Raw genomic sequence first — 24,765 nt, forward strand, 5'->3', positions numbered from 1 at the left:
ATAACTGAAAAGATCTTTAATTAAAATTGCATTCCATTCAGGAGCTAGAGTTTTATTTAACCAGCTGCCCTATGAAAGTTATTACCTAGAGTTTTCATTTTCCCAGTACAGAGCTGCAGAAAAGATTTTATTCTGGTGAATGAAGGGATGTACAACAGCAAGGACAAAGCTCACTTAAACTAACAATGGAACCATGGCAAAAGTCATAACCTTCTGCTGTCTTAGGGGAAGCACACTTTCTGAATATAATCTCCCTGATTATGCCTAGTATGCAAAACGCAGTTTTATATCTGCAGCTCAAATAGATTTCAGTATTACCACTGAATACTAATCACTGATGCAAAAAACGTACAGCTCCCTCAAGGCATTTCAAAAATCTTGATTATTTAATCAGTGCTCTTGATTTATAAGGCGAGCTGGTTGATGACTACCAAAATGTGACACATTGGACACTATCCAGATGGAATGCCAGTTTTCATTTGAGGTTAAAGAGGTAAAACTCTAAAAGAGAGGTTTTCCAGTATCCTGAACTAGAGAGAGAGTTATATCAGATGATAAATAAAACCTGGCAGTTTGGCTTGCACATAATATTAAAACAGAAACTTCACTGAACTGTCAGTTGTAAAATGAAGTAATTAACTTTCTTTCTGATTATAGCTTTATTTTCTATTTCTACTATGTACTTTTTATTTATTTCATGTCTTCCACCCTAATGTCCCCTTGTCTTTCTAAATTGCATTTCTCTACTTTTTTACAAATACATAAGCAGTGAGTGCTGCCTTTTCCTAAGCACAGATTTTCCAAACAGCTGGATGCAAGATGTGAAGCGTTCAGTTTCTTTCCCCCACAACTACATAGATACATGCACTTAAAATAATTTGATATCTACATTTCTCTATATTAATATGTGCTTAGTCATAAGAAAAACATTTTAATCCCTGCTTTAAAATGCAATGGAACTATCAAAAATTCTTTATGATACAGATATATGTGTTACTTTAATTCCTGAATAGGTTTTACTACATAAATTGCTTGGGCTTTGACAATTCTATCTCCATCTTTAATTATCAACAATAACATTGCTACAGAAGGCTACTGTATAAAATTTCCAACTGTTTTCCTGTTAAGGCTTTAAAGAGAGGAAACTACTTCAAAATGAGATAGCGAGGAATTAAATTCATATTTAGGCACCTAATTCTAGGCCTGACCCCTAGAAGTTAGTTAGCAATCTGATCTTTTTATGTACATGCCATATACAGGTATACTGAGGCCTAAGATTTCAACTGAATTTTGTAAATATTGCCCTTATTAGAAGCACTGACTGGCACTTACACATTCAAACCCAAATTACAACCGCAGAGAATTATTTCTGAGCCACATCGATTCCTTGCACACGTGCTGCGGGGGGGGGGTTGGCCAGTGCTCTGCCCAGCCTGTGCTGCTGTCTTCATTGATACTTGTCTGAGCTACCAGTAGTAAAGCTAATGTGTCACCGAGGGTTCCCCCAGCTCTGTGGCAAGCGCTCAGCCCACCATTTGGGCAGAACTGAACACGTACCTACCGATACAAACAGCCCTGCAAACAAACAAGCAACTCGAAGGATAAGAGGTACCCTATAAGGCTAGCTTGGAGGTTAAAAGCAGCCCCACACCCCAACACTATCATCTCAAGCCTTCTAAAACCAAAATCACTACAATTGTAATTCAGACATAGGAACTTGATGGAAAGTTTAATTATAAACAAGCATTAAAAGTATCAAAAGCTGCCATCCGACCCCTTGTACATTTGCACCAGGCAATGGCCAAGGTAACAGCCATGACATTAAGCACCCTGTGCAATGGGAAGAAGCTTTCCTGGGAGTCAATGAAGAACTGGCGGGCACGCATGGGCCCGCTCCCTTGAAAAGGGGCCTTGCAGGAGCACAGGTGAGTGCAGGACTTGGCCTCGCATGGGGATAACGCTGCTCATGCAATCCCCGTGCCCTTGGACCCCTATCTCTCCCCCGTGAGTTGCTGTCACGTCATGTTTCCCTGTACCTGTACAGCAGGTGATCCAACTTGCACTGAAGTCTGCAGGACTTGGACCAAGCTCTCGGAGTGTGTCAACGAGTGGGAGGCAGTGATACAGAGACACAAAGCTAAACTCAAGGCTCGCTTGCTTGGGTATGAGCAGCAGCACCGGCTGGAGCAACTTGCTGAGTGCAGCATAGCTATTTGCTTTCAAACTACCTTGTGTCAGACTTCGTTTTTGTGATCTTAGTTCACTACCTGTGTGACTAGTACTCATAAAACATTTTTTTCTTTCCTTGTCATAAAAAGTTTGCTAGGAATCTCAACACTTTGTATGGCAATGGCGAGGCAAAAGGACCCCCAGAGAAACGCGTGGTGGCCAGAGCCCATGGGTGCCCTTCCCACTGGATAGCTCTGGCAATGTCAGCAGGGTGCCAGGCAGGCAGCACCCCACATGCCAAACTGCTCCCCAGTTTGTAGCAAGTGACACGTCCGCAGAGCCCTTGCATCTAGGTTTTGGCAAAATTGCAGATTTGTATTCTGTTATGAAGCCAAACCATTTTAATAACTACAAGAGTTTGCCTATAAAATCTGTGTTCTTTGGGACTGTACCCTTGACAATTACATCCCTATAACTTTATCTGTACATATGGATTTGTATCGTCTGAAGCTCTTGAAGGAGTATTGCACTTGACTGGACCTGTGAATAAGGCAATCACGGGGCAGTTCAAATAACTGCATTATTTCATTTTCTGTCAGGAAGCCAAAAGTTCTGTTCGAAACACAGATGGCTATTCCCCTGTCATCTTCTAGCTCCTCAGCTGATCTCCTCACCATTTCAACTTCATTCTCCATAACAGTTGTCCCTGAAGAGTGAAGTTTTGAAGCCATTTCTCTGGACACATCTGAACCATTAAGGACTTCCAAAAAGGTAGGACCCTCCATTACACCTCTGCTATAAAGCCACCTCAATGGGCAGGAGTCACCGCTCCAGGTCAACCTCTCCACATCCTGATATAGACATATGTTGTGTAATCATATATTTAATCTTACCTATAGCTTTAATTCTACTTCCAACTTTGTTCCTATTTATGTCTCAAACTTGAACTAACATTTACATTTATTTTATTTTATTTTTTTTTTTTAATAAAAAGAAACCAAAATACTCTTGGCAAAGCATCTCACAAGAAACATCTTGTGGATGGGTACGTAGGGCTTGTGGTTAACAGAACATTGACTGCATAATAGGGAGGGACAAGCAAATTATCTGAATACTTTCATGCACCTGACACCAGCTGCAAGATAGCACTGTGTTAGGTCAGGAGAGAGAGCTAACATACTTTAGGCAAACATTTGGAAATGTCATTATTCTTAAATGCCATTACAAGCAATGACAATACAAAAATCTATGTTCAAAGCTGTCTATGTTAAAGAACAACTTTTCTGTTTATTTGCTGCAAAACCTATAGTGCTTTTATCAGAAGCATATGGGATGCAGTAAACTACTATTTTTTCCAGTTGCAACCGGTGCAACTACAGCAGGAAACATCTTACAGAGTTTCCATACTTCAGAGAGGCTAGGATTAAGTAAATGTTCAGCACTTCTGACTCTTCGAACAAAGACTGTTAGAGAAGGTGAAAGCAATCTTCTAATACTGCCTTGCAAAATGGGCTTCACAAAAAATAATCTACAGTAACATCAACATGGATAGAAACTGTACCTGAGACACAACAACATGAATGTAGGTTTATTTGTGAAAATAGTACAGAAATCCTGTTTTCAACAGATATGTTGACTCCAATCTGTCTTACACATGTGGCATATGTTATTTGAACATATGTAGTAGGAAAACACTCCTTTCCAGAATTTGAATGTGTGCCATATGCCATTAAAAACAGAAAGCAGAACAAAATTTGATTTTCTTAGTGGGAATCCTGTTATTTTGTAGGATTACAAAAGGGCCATAACACTTCAATCACTGGAAATTCTCCTTTATATATATATATATATGTATATGCATATTGCATATGTAGGGAGAGAAAATCTATCTGCTTCCAGAGTATTCTGGTTTACAAGGAGAGAGAACTGAGAGACTTTACTCCTTCCATTTATACAAAACTTTTTCAAAACTGATAACTCAATTCAAAGGCAAGAAACTTAATAGTACTTAACTGTATGGCCTCTAACATGTCATGCTGATTGAATTCATATGATCTTATATACTTGGTCATCAAAAGGCCTTTATTTTTCTCAATTAAAATCACAGAGTCAATGCAACTTGCCTAGAAAATAAACTAAATTCATATACATTACCTCTGAGCAATGAGAAATAGCACTGATTGAATAGGGCTGTTTAAATCTCTGCGGTTGGCAGTGTTCATCAGCGAATTTGTTTACAAAGTGGAAAGAATGAGATACTGTCAAAGAATGAAAAATAAAAGCGAGATTTCTTGGGAAGGAGACATCCGTCTTTTTCTATTTGTAAATGCTGACGAGCAGGGTTTAAGGAGGGCTAATGTCATCCATTCATCTTAATTAAAGAGTTAATTGCTCGTGTATCCTGATTTGGTTAGCTGATCTTAGTAGCATGAAAAGTGTTTGCTTCCATGTATTTTATTGACCACTATAATGACATCATCAGTAAGACTCAGGATTTATTCATGCCTCAGCCCAAACTCATAACTTTAACAGCCTCCTACATGATAAAACTTTCAAGAGGGAAGCAGTCCGTCAGCACGGTGCAGAATACCGAGAGGTCTGTTCAGACCCTGTTCAGAAACTGTTAAAATGTCTCAGTTCAGCTGTCATTGAAGTATTACTTCAAAGTCTAGAGTCATGAAGATAAGTAAAAAGTAATTTTAAAGACTAGTTCTCAGCAAATGTATATATGGAAATAGAGTATAAAACATCTAAAAATCGCATATCAAATATAAGCAAGAGACTTATTACTATTCAATTTTTCACATCTGTAGTCATAGTCAAGTAAGCACTGACACAAAAACAGGCGAGGTTGACAGCATGTTCTATGGATTAAAGACCAAATTGGTTTAGTCACATGTCTTACAACACAAAGGGGGGAAACTCAGATCTAAAGAAAGACCAGTTAACTAACTAGGAAGTCTGTGAGTTTTTTCTGTACGTTACCTTTTAACATTTATTGCAATTCTTGATGATATTTCTTAAAGATTCTTCACAAGAATGAAATTAATTTTTACACAAGAAGGAACAGAACAGTACTACCAATTTTGATTATTCAGTGCCACAGTACTTAAAAATGGAAAAAAAAAACAAAACACATTACATACAAAACCTAATACATGATACCCGCTTATCCCAGTAACGAGTCTTCAGAAGTGATCTATTTATGTTATGCTACTTTCACGGGATCAATTTCTGTTGTTAATAATGCACATCACTAACACGAAGGGTCGAACCAGCCTTCAGGATGCACCACACACCAAATGTAACTCATCCCAGCACAGTCTCGCATGCTGTGAGCACTAACTGCATTTGGTAACAGTCAGAGGATAGCTGCTGTTCTGTGCTCTCCCATAATGTCTAGAAGGCACTAAGAATAATGTGATGGGGTGCTACAGATCATCTAGTTTTACGAACTTCACGGCGGACTTCACTTTATAAGTGTTTTCCTTATTGAGTTTAAACTTCTCAGCTGACTGGTTCAGAGGCCAGTACTGGCTCCCTGTGCTTTATCTGCCAGACAGGAGATTCTTATTTTTAATACTAATCGGGTTTCCATGTTTTCTCAGGGAAAATAAATAAATAAATAAATAAATAAATAAAATGTAATACAATTTAAATGTAATAATCTCTGTATGACATGAATATTGCGTCTCTCATGGAAAAGCAGCAGGCAAGTCCATGGCATACAACAGGGTATGGTGTATTGGTCCCCAGCTCACCCCAGACCAAGGCAGCCTCAGAACCCGAACCAGTCTGCCTGTATCATCTTGATGCTGCCTCCAAACTAAGTAGCCCACTGAGAAGCAGTTTATGTGAACACACACACAGGGCCATGCTTCTGCAGCTGCATTCCTCCTAGGTCTCTAGCATGATGCCACTTGGCTCAGAAGCACACCTGCAGTCAGCTCGTATCTCTGTGTTATGCATGAGTGTGCAAGGTGGATGTAGAGGGATCAGCACTAGAAATTGGGAGATGTGTTGGCTCTCACCCCCTGCCCTGCTGGGTAACCGTTACTTCAGCTCACTCTGCCCCAGTTATCCCTCAAATCACCTCCATCTCCTTTTAGAGATACCTTAAAATTCAGTCATGGAGAAGTGCTAACAGAGTTGATTGGTGTTACTAGTTCTGAATAGTTAGCTACTGGAAAAGGCAGCAGGACAAACACACGGGGTTTACAATGAGCGAATCAGAGCAATTCAGGTTGTACGGGACCTCAGGAGGTCATCTGTCCCAACCCTGAGCTCAATGCAGGAATTGCTCCAGATGTGACAAAGTCAAGGATAGAGACTCCACAGCCTCCCTGGACAACCTGCTCCAGGGCTAGACCATCCTCAGGCAAGGACCTTTTTTCTTTGTGTCAAGGAACATCTATGGCTAAGGAGAGGAAGACCATATAGCAGGATTTCTCAGTGGTGTTTAGATGTTACTCATTATGTTCTTTCATAGCTCAACTCCAATTAAAAAAAATCTTTTTATTGGTTACAGATTGTTCCATTTGTTACTGAAATTCTTTTACACCAAACTCAGGGCACGGTGGCCCTCAGTGCTGCACAGAGGCAGGCGCAGACCTGCCGGCACTCTCGCACTGTGTCGTGCTCACCAACAAGCTTTCCATTGACTCAGAAATCTGCCCTGACTCCTCTGGCTGACAGCTGCAGCACAGTGTAGTAACCAGGGAACTACTCAGACTGAGTTTGAGCCTTCAAACCATGCCGATGCCTGCTCTTTCAAGATCTTACAGCAATTGGTGACCTTGGAAATAGTTTTAAACAACCACAACTCTTTTATTAATCTTAAATCTCCCCTGTTATCTTCAGATTCTTTCTTCTCTCATGCCAATGCTTAAATTATAAAGTAAGTTCATAAAATAAACACTTAAGGGAAAAACTAAACATCTTCCTGGATACAGACTGTGGACTAGGAGCAATGACTGTCACTTTTGAAAGCTCCTTTACATAACATTAAAATAGAATGTGAATAAAAAGTAAAGCCTAGCATTTTTTTGTTGAACGGAAAATGCTAAAATAAAACCTCCAGTGGCTTGTAAAGTATTCAGTTCAGTCTTTAGCAATAACACCTTTTGATTTGTAAAGCTTCTATACTATCTGAAAATAACCTGAAAAATAAAGTTTTAAAAGTTTTCTTTAACTAGTTAAAAAACCACCCGCTGTAACGTGAATAGAGAGAAGTTTATAAGCAAAACCTTATTTTGAGATAACACATTTTTGAATTACTATACTATAATTTTTGTACACTGTATCAGGCAATGGCTAGTGCAACTTCTTATAACATTACTAGCTTACTAATAAACATGTGCATGAAGCAGAACGGCGCACACAAGTTATAATTCTTTGGCTGTGCCTAGTAACATAAACAAGTCTGATACCATCAGCTGAAGAATTGAGGAAATAAACCGTCCGAAAGACTGATGTAAAGGATTGGACATGCTAAAAGAGATGGTGGAACGAGGCTGCTAAGAAATGGAGCGACATTCAGAAGTGAAGCAATAGACCCACAATGATTTGTGAATGGAAATAAACATAACCATGAGAAAATGCTCCATCAACATAAGAGCCACAACAAAGCTGCGAATCTCAAGATAAACAAAAATTGTTTTTGAAGAGAAAAAGAGCATGCTAGGTAGGACTTCAAAGACTAGAAAAGATCTAATAGACACAAATGAATAACAAAATAATAATAATAATAAAAAGACATACCGAAAAAATCATACTAAGCACAAGATCAACTTACTCTATGTCCCTGGTACTACGTTAACCCTTCGGTGCCATCACAGTGGAATCAACTTAGTAATTAAAGAGAATGAATTGCAATGCCACAACAGTCAGATGCCTTTACTCAGCTCTGCATTTCCTCTCCTATGCCTACCTCTTCAACCCTCCATCCTGTGTTTCACCCCACTATATTTCTCTAACACCACACCTGTAGTTTACTTCTTGGCTGGAAGGCACAACAGCCCAGCTCTTTATCATGCTGCTCCCATGCCTACCCATAGAAAGCACAACTGCTGTTCCAGAAAGAAACCACACAAATCATTGTGCCCTGGGTGGAAAGCTCACTCGACATTGTATTTCCAGTCACAGAGAACAGGAGACATTGGCATTCAAAATAGGGACATCAAGTAGGTAATTGATGTCATACCAGTCCTAGCATAGAAAACACTGATGTTACAAGAAATACTGGTTTGCTAAATTCAGAAACATTCACAAAGAATATTTTTAACTAGATAAAAAGAAAAGTCAGGTTACACTATGACTTCATACACAATACACTGCAGCATTCTTTAGCATTGGTTCTGAATCACTGACTCAAGCAGGATCTTTTGTCACTGGCTTTAGCAGAACAGAACTAGATATTAATGGACTAAAAATTAGCTATTTTCCTCATATGTATATATATTAATTTGAATCCAGAGAAAATATATAACATCACTCATCTACAGGAAGATAGGATGGTAGGCTGAAATGAATCTAAATTGTGCTGGGAAGCCTATAAACTAAGTGGCTGCCACACAGAACCTAGGCCCGGAAAAGTGATTTAAGTAAAATATCCAAGTCTAACACGTGTTCAATGCTGGATGAAAACAGAAATGAAATTTCTATGGAATTTACCTTCTATTATCTTTGCAGCTGGGTTTGGTTGGCTGGTTGTTTGTTTTCTTCCAGAATTGCATCCTCACAGCTTACTCCGTATCTAAGGACCTCTCTCCTGAGCTACCCATCAAGAACAGCATGCTGCAGAAACTTTTGAAGAAAATCCTGGTAATGATGCATACACTTCTAAACACTTACTCGAGTCCCTTTTTCAACAATTTTGGTAGCCATTGAAAATGCGTGTATTGTTTTTGTTCAGTACATACATAGTATGGCATGAAAAGCAAGCTATCTTTACAGCAAGGCCAGGCAAAGATTTGATTTGAGCTGGTCATTTCCATGGAAAAGATCCTTTATATGCAATTACTAATGACATTACAACTGTCTGCAGTTGACTTCAAGAGCTAGCTGTATTGTAGCAGACAATATTTGATAACGTAGCTTGCAATCTCAAAAAAACGACAAGAGAACAGAAACTGTCCTGTAAAAAAAATTGCTTCAGAACCATTGTGGTTTAACCTGGCAGGCAGCTGAGCACCACACAGCTGGTCACTCACCCCCCTGCCACCTGTGGGATGGGGTAGAGAACTGTAAAAAGATAAAATTTGTGGGTTGAGATAAAAAATAGTTTAATAGGACAGAAAAGGAGAGGATAATAAAAACAATAAATATGTAGAATAAATATGTACAAAGTGAGTGATGCACAATGCAATTGCTCAATGTCCACAGACTGACACCCAGACAGACCCTGAGCAGTGGCCACCCCCCGAGCCGTTACTGCCAACACGGCACCACATGGGATATCCCCGAGGCCAGCCTGGGTTAGCTGTCCTGGTCCTGTCCCCTCCCCACTCCTGGTTCACCCGCAGCCTCCTCACTGACAAGGCAGCACGAGGAGCTGCAATGTCCTTGCATAGCTCGGCAACAACTGAAACATCGGTGTGTTATCAGCATGATTCTCATCTTAAACCCAAACCACAGCATTGTATCAGCCACCATTCCTCTATCCCAGCCAAAAACAAAACAAAAATCCAGTAAATGAATCACAGTTTCAGGTTGATATGATAAAAAATAAGATGTCTGAATCAAGAGTGCACTTGCTTTGTGGTTAATTGTAGATTTCAATACCTAGAGGTACCTGCAAGGCACTTAGCACTGTATTTGCCTAAATGTCATCCCATTGTAGATACAGAATGGGAATAAATAGACAGATTGGTCTAGTGCATGTTGTTTGGATTTGGAAGAAGAATCTCAAAAATGTGAACCCTAACTGAGCCAATTCTTTATTATGTGCTGCTGCTAAGCTACAAAAGACTTCTGTTTTTCTTGTTTTCTGGTACACTTTGAAGCTAGTGCGACTCATCTCTCAGAAGTGACCCTTCCTAATCAAACCCATCATCATATTGATGAATCCTAATAAAAACAAGCCTCTAAAAATGTCTATATTTGTGGCTGTAAGCGTTGAGACTGACTCAGGTAAAATTTTCTTCATAATTGGAGCCCAGATTGCTACATTTTATAATCTGCTCTACTGCAGCCATTTAATCTGATAATCCCTTTCTGTCCTGTCTTCTCAAATCTTACAGTCACATGAATGACTGTGAACAGAAACACAATGCCAGGCTGAGGTAAGGAGCTGACAAATAAACACTGATGTCACTAGTACACAAGACTGAATATACGTTACCAGAGTATCTATCAAAACTGACATTTAATAGCTTAACTTCTATAGAAGGAAAACAATAAAGTTGACCCCCACACACCTCACCCTTTGGGCATTCAGTCTTGCTTTTACAGTGGATTAAAATCTTCTGGAAAGTAACCATGTCTAAAGGTAAGGGGCATGGGGGGTGCTTTATCTACTTCAGCACATAGCCAAGATTTTATTTTTTCAAGTGTTTTTCTCCTTTTAACTATAACATATTAGCTGCTGGTGGCCCTTGGAAAGCTAGCAGATCATATGATGCTGGCTCTCCTTCTTTCCATCTGCTAGCCTACATCACAAGAAAACTAAAATATATACTAAAGATTACTTTTTTAATGAAACCAATTACTACAGATGCTACGAGGTTCTCACATGAGCATAAAAGGCTTCACGTCAACATCTCTGTTAAAGTAAACCTCATCTGGAAAGTTGGAAATCCCTGTCTTTTAGGGTCTTTCATTAGTAGCACACACTAAACAATGATCACTGCTGTACGATGAGAGACAAATTAATGAATCAAACATTACAGATTTCATCACATTGGTTCATTTGCATTTAAGCTGGTTTCCAGCTCTGTCATGCATTTGCTTTTAAATGAGCCCCTGTGGATAGTGCTGCAATGTTTGATTCATTAATTTGTTTTTCAGTGTACAGCAATGCTCACTGTTCAGTATATATGGTGAAATACTTTGAAAATACTTGTTCTTAACAACCTATCTTTTATTTTAACAAAGAAATAATAACTCTGAAGAACGAAATGCTTGCCATTTTGCAGACGTATCCCCTGCCAAATCTCCCAGTTGCTGCCCCAGCTCATTGTTATCCCACTGTGATATTATCTGGATTAAGTCTTCACAGCTTGCTTTCACATATTCTACAATTTCATAAAGCTTTGAGCCAGCTCTTTGGGTTAGTATCATGATGCCCAATTCAGCTCCTGGGAAGTTAGAGGTGGCTTTAAGCCTTTACTCTCTGATCCTTGGATCAGTCCCAAAGAGTAACTTAGATCAGCCTCCCGGATGCTCGGTGACATTCTGCCACTGGTGTGCCTAGTACACCGTTTTCCTCCAAATTATAACAGAGTGGGCTGCTTGGCAAAGCTACCTCTGTGAGAGCTGCAAAACTTTGGAATTGGTTTTTGGTTCATAACAGCTTGAATTTGGTGACCTTACACTACGCTGAAATCACCATCTGTTTTAGAAGAAGAAAGAGAGATGTTCCATATCCATAGCCGGTCAGTGCATGGAGACAAACGTTTTGGTAATTAGTTGGGTAGTTGAGTTACCAAGTTCCTATCTGAACCTCACATTTTTTAAGTTTATGTACTCAAATATAACACTAATTATGCATTACAGTGTTCTTGTAGAGGTCATTGCTCATACCTAATTCTAATAAAATAAATAAATGTGGCAAATTAAAAAGATGGAAGTTGTTTCAGGCACTAGCAATTGAAAAGAATATACTTCTGTAGCTAGATCTTCCTCTCTTCTAACACTGTCATGACAGATTGCGGGGTTATAAAGGCAAGCCCACTTGACAAGAGGATACATTTGGAGTATGGGATACAATGGAAATGAGGGACTAACTGAGCTTAATTGAGCTTTTTTTTTTTTTTTCTTTCTCCTGAAGCAGGCAAGTTTTCATATGTTGAGAAGTGGAGTTAAATTGCATCAGCACATTATATTGTGCAGCCATTTTCCTCCCACTTTACTCTTCTTTAAAAAAAGAAAAAAAATAAAAGAACAAAAGAAAATATCAGCAACCTGCTACACAGGTTCAACAGGAAAAATAAACTTAATTGACACCAAAGAAGAGAAAGTAAACAAGACAGAAAGGCACAATCTTAAAGCCACGTTTCAGAGCTCTTAAATGGATATTAACATCATTCTCTCTTTTGCCAACCCAAAGCAATCAACAGATACAAATCTACATTAAAAACAACAACAACAACAAAACAACAACAACAAAAACAAAACCCTACACCAAGTGCCATCTACACAAACTCTACCATACAAGCAGAATAATGTGCTATCAGGAGAGCTTAAGTGGGCTGTGTATGAAATGTTGCTCTCTACTGATTAACACACAGTCTTCTGTTTCCATCAAAGAAAGCCCATGGGAAAGACTATTAATTTCCAGTGCCAGTGCAGAAAGGGGGGATAAGATTGTACTGGACACTTATGCCCTTAGAAAAATAGCTTGGCATTTTTCCTAAAATGTGTTCCAGAAGGCTGTGCAGCCATTCAGCGAGAGCTGGACTGGCTGGAGAGATGGGCAGGAAGAAACCAAATGAGGTTTAACAAGAGCAAGTGTAGAGTCCTGCACCTGGGAAGGAACATCCGGATGTATCAGTACAGGCTGGGGGACGACCTGCTGGAGAGGAGCTCTGAGGAGAAGGACCTGGGGGTCCTGGTGGACGACAGGTTGACCATGAGCCAGCAGTGTGCCCTCGTGGCCAAGGGGGCCAATGGGATCCTGGCATGCATTAAAAGGAGCGTGGCCAGCAGGTCAAGGGAGGTGATCCTCCCCCTCTACTCCACCCTGGTCAGGCCTCACCTGGAGTACTGTGTCCAGTTCTGGGCTCCCCGGTACAAAAAAAAAGACAGGGATCTTCTGGAAAGAGTCCAGCAGAGGGCCACAAAGATGATACGGGGCCTGGAGCATCTTCCCTGTGAAGAAAGGCTGAGAGACCTGGGTCTGTTCAGCCTGGAGAAAAGAAGACTGAGAGGGGATCTCATCAATGAGATTTCATTACCCCTTGTCCTGTCCCCACAAACCACTGAAAAGAGGTTGGCCATATTCCTCTGTCTCCCGCACGTCAGGTATTTATAAACATTGATGAGATCCTCTCTCAGTCTTCTTTTCTCCAGGCTGAAGCCTTCTGGCGTGTCAGCCACTCCTCAATGACAGCTTTGTGTCATTGGCGTACTTGCTGAGGGCAGACACTATTCCCTCATCAAGGTCGTCGATGAAGACATTGAACAAGACCGGACCCAGCACCGACACCTGGGGAACGCCGCTAGTCACAGGTCTCCAGCCAGACTCTGCGCCACCGATCACCACCCTCTGAGCACGGCCAGTCAGCCAGTTCTCAACCCACTTAACTGTCCACTCCTCTATCCCACACTTTCTCAGCTTTGCTATCAGGATGTCGTGGGAGACAGTATCGAAAGCCTTGCTAAAGTCAAGGTAGATGACATCCACTGCTCTCCCCCCATCTACCCAGCTGGTGATGCCATCATAGAAGGCAACGAGGTTGGTCGAGCACGACTTCCCCTTGGTGAATCCGTGCTGACTACTCCTCATAACATTCTTCTCTTCCAATTGCTTGGAGATGGCATCCAGAACAAGCTGTTCCAACACCTTTCCAGGGACAGAGGTGAGACTGACCGGTCTGTAGTTTCCCGGATCCTCCTTCTTGCCCTTCTTAAAGACTGGAGTGACACTGGCTATCCTCCAAACTTCAGGCACCTCTCCTGTTCTCCAGGACCTTTCAAAGATGATAGAGAGTGGTTCGGCTATTACCTCTGCCAACTCCCTTAGCACACATGGATGCATCCCATCGGGACCCATGGATTTGTGTGGGTTGAGCCCACTCACACACTCCCGAACCACTCTCTCGTCAATCACGGGGGATCCCTCCATTTCCCAGCCCCTTTCTCCTCCTGCCAGGATTGAGGAGTCCTGGGGGAGGAGTCCTTGAAGCAAAGACTGAAGCAAAGAAAGCATTCAGTATCTCTGCCTTCTCAGTGTCTCCCATTATCCGGACACCCCCATCGTTCAGCAAGGGACCCACATTACCCCTAATCTTCCTTTTACGGTTTACGTACTTAAAAAAAATCCTTCTTATTAACTTTTATCTCTTTTGCAAGCCTCATCTCTAGGTGGGCTTTAGCCTTCCTCGTCGTGTCCCTGCAGGCCCTGACAACACTTCTATACTCCTCCCAAGAGGACAGGCCCTTTTTCCACATTTCATAGACCTTCCTCTTCCTTTTGATCTTGTCGATGAGCTCCTTGCTCATCCACGCAGGTCTCCTGCCCCCCTTCCCTGATTTCCTACTCTTAGGGATGCACCGATCCTGAACTTGGAAGAAGTGCTGTTTAAATGTTGCCCAGCTCTCACAAGCACTCTTGCCTTCTAGCAACCTAGCCCATGAGATACCCCCAAGCAGGTCCTGGAAGAGGTCAAAGTTGGCTCTCCGAAAGTCCAGGGTAGCAATCCTGCTTTTAGCCTTTCTTCTTCCACCAAGTTCCATCTTGAACTCTACCCATGGTCGCTACATCCCAAGCTGCCCCCAACCTTCACATCCCTAACAAGCCCATCCCTGTTGGTAAGGACAAGGTCCAGATGCACCCCCTGCCTCGTTGGCTCCTCCACCACCTGTGTCAGAAAATTGTCTTCAACGCCTTGTAGGAAGCGTTTGGACTGCGCGTGCCTGGCCGAGTTGCTTACCCAACAGATATCTGGATAATTGAAGTCCCCCATGAGAACCAGTGCCCGGGATCGTGAGGCTACTACCAGCTGCTTGTAGAAGGCCTCATCAACCTCCTCCTCCTGATCTGGTGACCTGTAGTACACCCCCACAACAGTGTCCCCCATACCAGCCCACCCCTTAATTCTCACCCACAAGCTCTCCACTTGTCCTTCACCCTCCCTCAGGTGGAGCTGGGTACACTCTAATTGCTCCCCCACATAAAGGGCAACCCACCCCCTTGCTTCCCCAGCCTGTCTTTTCTAAAAAGGACGTAGCCTTCCATGACAGCATTCCAGTCATGCGAGCTGTCCCACCACGTCTCTGTGATTGCAACAAGATCGTGGCCCTGCGACTGAACGCAGATCTCGAGCTCATCCTGTTTATTTCCCATCCTCTGCGCATTGGTATACAGGCATTTTAGGGAAGCAGCAGGCGCAGTTACCCCTGGAGCGATGCAAGAAGAAGATTACGGACGGGGTATCAGGATCATTACCTTCTCTGAGGAGCCCTCAGACAATCCTATGGGACAACTCAGAGGTTTTTCCCTACTATCTTCAACAGTGACAGCAGTGACAACTTCCCCCAGCCCTTCTCTTTAGCTCCCCTCCCTTCCCCCGTCAAACCTAGTTTAAAGCCCTGGTAATCAGCCCAGAGAGCTTGCTCCCCAACACACTTGTGCCCCACTTGCTGAGTGGGGCTTTTCTTCCTTGAAAGATCATATTTCACAAAGACAGATCAAATGCTACCAGGGAAAGCTAGACTGTCTTCATATGAATGCAAGAATTATAAATATTCTTGTAGGAGCTTGCACAATCCAGTTACAAGACAATTTTGTATTAAATGCCCAATTAGGTCACTCTTGCTCAAGGAAGAGATCATTTGCTTATACATGTAAGTATACTGAATGAAATAAATATGGCAACAAATACTCAAAAAGAGGAGCATCAAGATGAAAATATGGAACTCAGTATCTTAGAAAACTAATGTCTTCTCACCAGCTCTCACCGTCAGACTCGCATGCAGCTAGAGCAGTAATGACAGTGCAAAAAAGAAATCTTTTCATGAACAGATGTGGGTGCTGTCCTACTACTGACTTAATCACAAGAAACTTTTTGGCTAGTTGCTTCTTTAACTCATAAAACACCTCAAGTGCACAGCATGTCTTATGCTATTAAAATACCTGACATCGAAACAAATAGCACATTATCTGATCTCACAGTATGTTGGTCTGCTTTCAGAAATCAACCATTTAAAAAACCCCCAAGAACTCAAGCCACCCTTGCAATTCTATACCCCTGGCAGGCAAAACAATGAACAAACAAACCAGCAGTTCCAAACTGCAGACTGTAAGGCTCATGTTAAACACCAGGGAATTCATGTTATCTAAGATAAGGCATTTGGAAGCCAGGCACTTAGCCACCTACAGGTGACTCTTCTCACTTTATGGTGGATTTTACAACTCTAGTGACTCTGTTCACTGAAACATGAGTCCAGAAGACTAATTCTGACTTGACACCTGTATTTTAGATGGCAAAGTTCGATGAAATTAGTTTCAACCTAATCAAATCATAAAAAGCTTAGTTAAATACAACAGATTGCTTACAGTGCCTAAGAATTTCCATCACTCTTCTTAACAAACACAGCAGTTTAATCTGTCAGGAGTAGTGAGGTGGAGTTTTATGATAGAAGATACTGGGAAAGTTAGCCAACATTCTGGTTAACTCTTCCTCTGCTCTATCCAATATTTAGAAATTCCATTTTATTTATTCATTAAAGAAAATTGATTCAACAGAACCATCAATGTACAAATAAGCTCAAAACGTGAGAATGAAAAATTCCTCCCTTACTTCTCACTGATATCCTTTCCATTTAAAAAAAATAAAAACAACTCACATATCAATTAAACTCACCTGTTAATTAAAAGCTTGCCTGGAAAAAAAAATGCTAGTTGGAAGCAAAAGAAAGTGTAAAAAGTATCTGAATGTTAAAGCTTTGAATTTTAATTACTTACTCCCAGGTTCGTTTGTGATCCCTCAGGTGTTGGCTGGGCAACAGCAAAGAACTGGAAAAAATAAACAAAATTATTTTGTAATTCCTGCTGTGGGGAACAAAATGCATTGAGAAGGCTTCCGATTTTCTCTTCTTATTTTGTTTAGAATTAGTCTTTATTAATGTATTTATAAGAAAGTATCCACACACAAAGAAGAAAGATTCTGGAAGATTACAGGCAACTACAGTGAATAATTGTTCTACAAATTTGACTTTTTTTTTTTTTAATAATATAAGAGTTCCTATTGTGTTTCTCTCACAATGGAGAATATCACTATAATTATAAAAGGGAGAATAATGTATAAAAATTGGCATAAGGTCTAAAGTTTTTATCAGATCACCAGTTGCATGTATATATTAAATTTGATGTACTGTTTATTGTATATGCACTTAAATAAAGAAGACATTATTAAATCTAACAAAAATCCTGGAACTCGGAATTTGATCCTTTCTCTCTAGCTATTATATAATAGCTGGATATTTGACCACCTTCCTTCTTTTCTAGATTTCCTTCTTTTTTAGATGAATGATATTTTTTATTAACAGATGATACTTCATCTTAAGAAAGGGAGTCTGGAAATGAAATATAGAGACAGTGAATAGTTCTGCTGGCTCTCAGAAAGACAATCAACCTCACCTCCTCAAACCCCTTAATATTTTAACAACCTGAAATTTTGAAACTGTCCTTTTCTTAAAGATAAACATCTGGGATTCCTAAGGTTTCTGATGAATCTGTGTGTGTGAAAAACTGGGCCATCCAAATCAGAAGAGTTGCACATTCAGTGCTCTAAGAACTGGAATTAATACTTTCATTTTTTTCATTACATACACATAGCATATGTATATCTGCCTTATGCAGCCCAATTGTCAATAAAGTACTCTTGCAAATTAACTTGCATGCAAGCAGATGACAATATGCAACTGAAGTAACTGTGTTCATACAATGCAACCGTCTTCCTCACCTTATTTCAGATTGAGTCTCAAATTGCACTTAACTCTTCAAAAGAAATATGAATGACAAACAGTTCATTTACTATGGATATAAACCACATTCAAATATACAGAGTGAAATACTATGCAGAAACTGAACATGTAAGAATGTGGTTATTCATTTCTGATACAGGTTATAAAACAGTTAAAGAAGCAAATGCTTCTTTAAACTGCATTTAAGGACCTAGTAATGTGAAATAATTTAGATCCCACTTGTATTAAGCTCATGGTTAAGGTCTTCGCATCAGATGACCAAGACTTTATGAACTGTAACAGCACAAGTCATTTCTGGCTATTACACTCATCTTAGGGCTACTGTTCAAGCAATATACATTCAGTTATGTATTCAAATAGAGGCTTCTTCTCATCGCATTCCACTAATAACTCTGAATTTTCTGAAATTCAGTATTTTTAGGAAATTAAAATATTAAAGTACATTAGGAGTGGGTGAAGAATGAGCCAAAATAAATTTTGTCAGAGTTAAAAAAACAAGCACAAAACAAACAAAACAAGCAGGCTTGTATCGTCCATTTTGTTTCCAAGCTGAATGTCTTTCAAATGGAGACAATATCTTGTTTACTGCAGTCATTGATGTTGGAATTCAGCGACCTGGGAGACAGGCCTTATAAGCAGAATCTTATTTATAATGGAGAATGCATTGCACCAGAAGTAGCCATGATGCATTCAAATACCCAGGCTACAATTACTGAGACATCTTATGAATCTGTAATTCATAAGGGGATGCTTTATGAAAATTCAAGACATCAGCAGGTCTTATGTAGGTTACTTGTAAATATGACTTTAAAAATTAATACATATTCTTTCTAGAAGAATGAGAATCTCTGAAAAAAGGATGGTGACATACAGCTTAACTTCAACATTAATTGCTGAGGAGAATCTTCTCTGAAAAAGGTTGGTGGCACACAGCTTAACTGCAACATTAATTGCTGAGGAATTATTTGTAGGTAACAAAGTGTAATTTCAAACGTTTTTATTTAAATGTATATTCAAATGACAATTAAATTTCCTATTGTTATTTATAAAATGCCTTCCTTTTCCAGCATGGGATGGGCCCACTCCAAAGTGATGTAAATAACTTCTAGAATATTTTACACCCAAGCAAAGCATCTATTCCAGTGACAACAGAATGGACTGCAGACACAGCAGTATTACAACTAATTTGCAAGTATGTAAGATAACAAAGGGGGAAGGATAAAATGGGTTATCCAAAAGGGTGGATAACATCCATCACATATGGGATTCCCATCTATTTCATTCATGAGAAATTATATTCAAAAACATGACATGAAAACGTATCAGAGGAAAAAGTTTCCAAAATTACTGAATGCAGACAAGCTGGGGTCCCTGAGCATGCCCCACAACAAGGTGTGCGATGTGAAGCTCATCCTAAATTTGACTTTTGAAGCTATAAAAGCATCTGTCAAGCCACATCAGGAATGTCTACATTTGTGTTTTGCATAATCTGCCAACTGTATAATCTTTCCTTCTAAAAACATCAACTGCTGATTGTGGATACACTGGTCTGAGAAAAATGTTCCTGACATTGACAGTCACTGAATAAGTCACAGAGAAACACAAAAGTTTTTTTATTACCAATTATAATAGCCACTGGACTCTTTTATTTGCTTTTATTTTACTGATCCTCTAGAAATGAGAGTGGAGGATAGAAATTCTATTAATTTTTTTTTCCGATCACTAATTTTTGTCTATATCTAAAGTATGAGGAAATTTTTTGCATCCTTTTATGTTTATGACTGAACAACTAAATTAGGAGGAACAAACAGTGGGAAAATACATTGCAAGTTTTCTAAATGTTTTGCATTCTGCAGAGTCTTTAATAAAAACACCAGCTGGAAATAATGGTAAGTTCCTAGGAGAAATGGTAAATGCTAAAAAAAAAAAAATCATTCTCAGTCTAATGCTCATGACTTTTTTTCTCTTTCACCCTAGTTACCTTTTTTTCTTTTCCCTTTTTCTGTATATATTCTTGAATTATTCTCCTCTTCATATATACATTCTATTCTTAAAATTCAAATGTGCCTAAACAACAAAACAAAACCTTAACAATTCTGTTTCCAGCAACCATTTGTCAGTACACTAGCTCAGTTCCAAATTGCTCTGAAAGTGTTATTTAAAAAGCAATAAGAAGTTCTTATTCATGCGGTCATGCTTTTTTGTTACTCTTACTTGTTGGCATCCAACACGAATTCCAATATTTTCTGCATATTACTGTTAATTTATGCTTCCTGGGGAGTGGCCATTCCTTTCCTTTATGGCAGCAATCAATGAGAACTTCTCAACAGTTATGAGACAGAATCCCATTTTAAAATGGCAAATCATATTAAGTTTCTGTGTGATCCTTGCTCCTTTGCCAGCACGTCTGATCCATTTCCAGAGTACACGAGTCAGGTTATGTGCCTTGGTTAATAAGTAAACAGTTCCTGTAAAACTTCTTTCTTCTCCCACCATCTTAACCCTCCATGTTGTTTGAAGAAATCCAAGTTATATTTTAAACAGGATCTCTTCTCTTCTTGTTCCCTGTCTTTTCTTTCTCTTTCTTTAAGAGGAGATTAGTAGTGTCTTAGGTCTGAAACTTCATAAGTGAAGCAAATCCCCTTTTGCTAGTGAAGCTTTTGGCAAGGCATTTTTCTGTGTTTTGTACAGTATGTTACCATCATGATCAGCACAGATTTTTTAAGTCCCACCAGCATGGTCTCTTAACGAGTGAGAAATTTCACTTTCCAAATTTTCTTAAAATGAGAAAAGGATAATATGTGTGAGTTAGAATGGAAATCATTCTCTCACTGTTGATCACTTTTCTGGGTCTAGTCTTGGCAAATATGAAGAAATATACTTGCCATTATGATTAGTAATATAGGCATGCATCAACTGAGACAGGAACTATAGCTCCCAAGCCTATTTCAAGTTTCTACTAAACTTTTGAAGTGCTCAAATTAGCAAATTTTAGCCATTGCCACCTTAGTCTGCATTTGACATGACTGCAGCAAGCAGTTACTGATCAATTCTCTGATCAATTAGAACCTGATTTTGGACTTACTGCTATATTTAAGTACAACTATTTTAGACATATACATTTCTGCTTTAATTTCTACATGATCTGTGGTTTTTTTTTTCTAAATTTCTGTCTGGTGCTGAAGAGGGAAGTACAGAGCAAGACTCTTCCTTGGGACAGATCTACCTGTGCTGAGCTTAGTGGTGGTGCAGCACAGGAGAACACAGCTAATATGCGATATTTTCAGCCACTCATATTTCACACCTAGAAGAGTGTGGGATGGGATCAAAAAGCTGCATTTTCCAGCCCTGTGCAAGACAACTCTTAACCAGATACTGCTGCTTTTTCAATCCTGCCAATGAAGGGGAAAAAACAAAATCAGACTGTGAGCCCACACCGTAAGCTTGTTTGAAAAATATTTCTTTCAGATGAATGTTTCTAAGATTAGAGGTTGGGTCATGATTTTTCCTACTGGCATCACGGCCTTTGAGCAATTTGTAAATGTCCAATTTATATCAAAATATTATGGTGATGACTTTTGCTTATTTTTATTTTTATAAATGAGTATGAAATACTTTGTCAGTATAAAATAAAGAGCAGATCAATAGATCAGAAAAGGATCTGAGCAGAGCAACAATCATGCTATAAATTTCAGAGCTGAGCAATTTCCACACAAATAAAATAAAGCTGCAATGGGCAAACGGTTTCAGACTCTAAGTGTCAGACCACTGCTGTGTGACTGTGTTACAATCCCAAGGTCACTTAGGCGGAAAGCAGGTGGACAGCACTTGGCAAGGCAGTACTGCAGCTATGCCTTTACATACAGGCACTCCCCAGGAGGACAGAGTGTAGTGCTTCACGGCGACTTCCCCTGCCCCGTGCCCCTTCACCGGCTGGGGAGTTCAGGTTAGGAACTCTTACTCCACAACAAAATGCAGAGGGTCTGGTTTTGTTTCTAACTTTGTCTTTCAAGTAGAGAAAGAGGAAAATAGATGCAACTTTTGTATCTTGTAATTTGTTAGGGCCTAAGGTTTCACATCCTCTCAAGGGAACACCACAGAGGTCTAAGAACTGACCGGTTTGCCTTCAGATACAGACAGCTGATACCCGATGCTAAACAAGCTGGGTCTTAAGAACCTGTGAGTAAATGTGACTCTCAATCTTTCCCTCAGAGTACTGTGCAACAGGATGAAAGCAAACTTTTTTTAAGGCAGGAAAGCCAGCTATTTTAACAATACTGGTTTGCTATTTTCACTCCAAATCTGCTTCTTTTTCATGGAAACATTCATAATAGAATTCTGTATCTGATCTACAAGTCGAGATTGACATACCAAAGCCCTGTTTACCTCAGATATGTTTGCAGTTTCTGTATCATCTCATTTGCCTAGAGGCTGACCAGTCTAGCCTCCTGTTCTGTTGTTCAGACCAGCCATGCAGGTGATGTCAAATCAAATATCCCACTTCAATGGGATCCCGATATTCTATTACTGTGTCAGTCTCTGGAATCTAAAATATTATTCAGCATTTTAAGAATAGTATAAAATATATTCATTTTAAATTCTATCAACCAACTGAAAAATGAATATGAGTAACAAAACTGTATATTTGGGGATTTTAAAAAAATGTTTAAGAAGAGAGTTCATTGGAGATTCAATGCTCAAGAGTTTCCCTCCTGACATTTCCATCCAGACATTTGAAAACGGTCAATATCTCACTTAATGAGAATATTTGAAAGTCTGGCCATTTCTTTCAGTATGCAAAAGGAGAAGAAACTTTTTGAAAAAACTACCCTGCCATCTCCAGCCTCAACGTTCCAGTGTCTTTGGTTAACAATAATTAGGTGCAAAACTTCAGATTTGATAACTGAACACTTTTCATAAGCCTTAAATTCATGAACAGAGTAAGATCTCCTCCTTGATGTATTTAGTATATTCTATGTGAAACACTACTATAATTTTTGCTGATCTGTAATCTCTTTCTGAACCATGGTGTACACACAAGTGTTTTAAGCCTCTGCTCCTGTACAGGGTAACCGGAGTTTTTTGACATTTAAAATATCTAGCGGCATGACAAGAATTTCTATTTGCATATACATAACTTGTGCCAAGGAAACTAGAAGAGTGACAAACCATCAACAACAAGCTGCAGCATTGCCTGTGGCTTTCACATCAAGCCTGACTTCATACAAAAAACATTACATTGTAGAGAAAAAGTAGCTTGACCACCAAAGCCCTTATTTATACACGGTTCTCTTCTGAAAAAGGAAACGTATCATTTAAAAATTATTGTGGAAGAGAAAACTGCTTTATGCATTTATTTATGTATTTGAAACTTTTTTGTATTGGTAATCCATTCAGGGAAAAAAGTTTCATTTTTGATATGCTACTTGACATAAACATCTCTGTGAGGATTTTCCTTCCCCTCCATCTCTGACTATCAGCAGTTGTATCTCCCGAGGTTAAACCGGGCTGTATGATGTCTGCGGAAGGTTTGGTATAGCTTACTACTGCATCCCACTGGTGCATCTTCCTTCCCTCTCCTGAAGAAGCAGCTGTACTGTGCAGCTAAACCTATAGCTAGTGAGGCTTAGTGTCATAGAGAAGTAAAACATGATCTTGTTTTCATGTGACCGATAGTGCATATATTCCTTAGAATCTCAGCAGAGTCCAAGGGGACATTTCATGCAGCTAAAACAAGCAACTCATGCAAACCATCTGCAGCTTAACCACATGACAGACCCAGTGGTGATTTCATAGTTGCCAGTAAAACAAACTCAGATTCTTCCCAGAGAGACAAATGCTACTGCAAAACAAAGCAGAATATTTCACAGCTTAGCATGTGAGTCTTATGATAGCTGACCAAGAGAAAAGGAGAATAAAATAACAAAGAAACTAGGACTACAACAGTCAGGCAAACAAACAAAACACCTAAAGCTAGAAACTGATGCACAAAGTAAAAACACCTCAGCTGCATAACATGCTGCTTTGTCTCCAGCTAGTAGAGTTTTGTATTGCAGGAGACAGGGCAGTAAGTGCACAAGTACCAAATACAGTATTACGTACTTTCAACTAAGAAATCTGTGCAATGCAATATAATCACAGAATGTGTAAATAGGTAAGAAATTCCTTTGCTGGATATTTTATTTATTTATTTTTTTTCTTAAATTGTCTATTGGACAATCCCCTGATATCCCAGGGAATAATGAACATGTAAGACTCAGAACAGTGAAACACACTGGTGTTTCTGTCTTTTGGTAAGGAGGGAGTAAATGGGAGTAACTGCTGTCCAGCAAGTGCTCCACCCTGGCTGCTCTGAGAGAGGACAGGTTTATTCTTGGCCCATGCATAGCATTTCTGGCTCCCAAGACTGCATCTGCTCTGGAAACCTTGAAGATCCACCATGACCACTTCAGAAAAGTTAAGTAACTTGGGCAAATTCTTACTTCAGGCAATTCAGTGACAAACGTCACCCAGGAGGTCCCAGTGGCACACAGTGGCTGCACCACGGACACTGCTCAACTCAGAGGAGGAGCTTTGTGTTGCAGCCTTCACCCAAACCTCACATTGCAAATGAAGAGTAGAGATGTATTTAGGAGACAAAAGGGTGGTACTCCCTATCTCTTCCTGAAGTGTACGTTTTGAAAGGATGGATGTTAACTAGTGAGAAAGGAGAGCTATATTGATGCACGT

General features: G+C 39.7%; 1 protein-coding gene across 35 annotated transcripts in view; it reads right to left on the minus strand.

Moving 5' to 3' along the window:
• Positions 1–24,765, minus strand: part of TENM2 (teneurin transmembrane protein 2) — a 1,465,234-nt gene that overhangs the window by 694,134 nt on the left and 746,335 nt on the right. For 34 of the 35 annotated variants that reach the window (XM_083799339.1, XM_083799310.1, XM_083799353.1 and 31 more), the window contains one exon: positions 17,015–17,065. The exons of the other annotated variant lie outside the window; for it this stretch is intronic. The gene's annotated coding sequence lies outside the window, so the exon portion shown is untranslated. The remainder of the gene's footprint in view (positions 1–17,014; positions 17,066–24,765) is intronic. 35 annotated transcript variants of the gene reach the window in all.

This window comes from Anser anser (genome assembly GCF_964211835.1).
Source record: "Anser anser genome assembly, chromosome: 14".
Lineage (NCBI taxonomy): Eukaryota > Metazoa > Chordata > Aves > Anseriformes > Anatidae > Anser > Anser anser.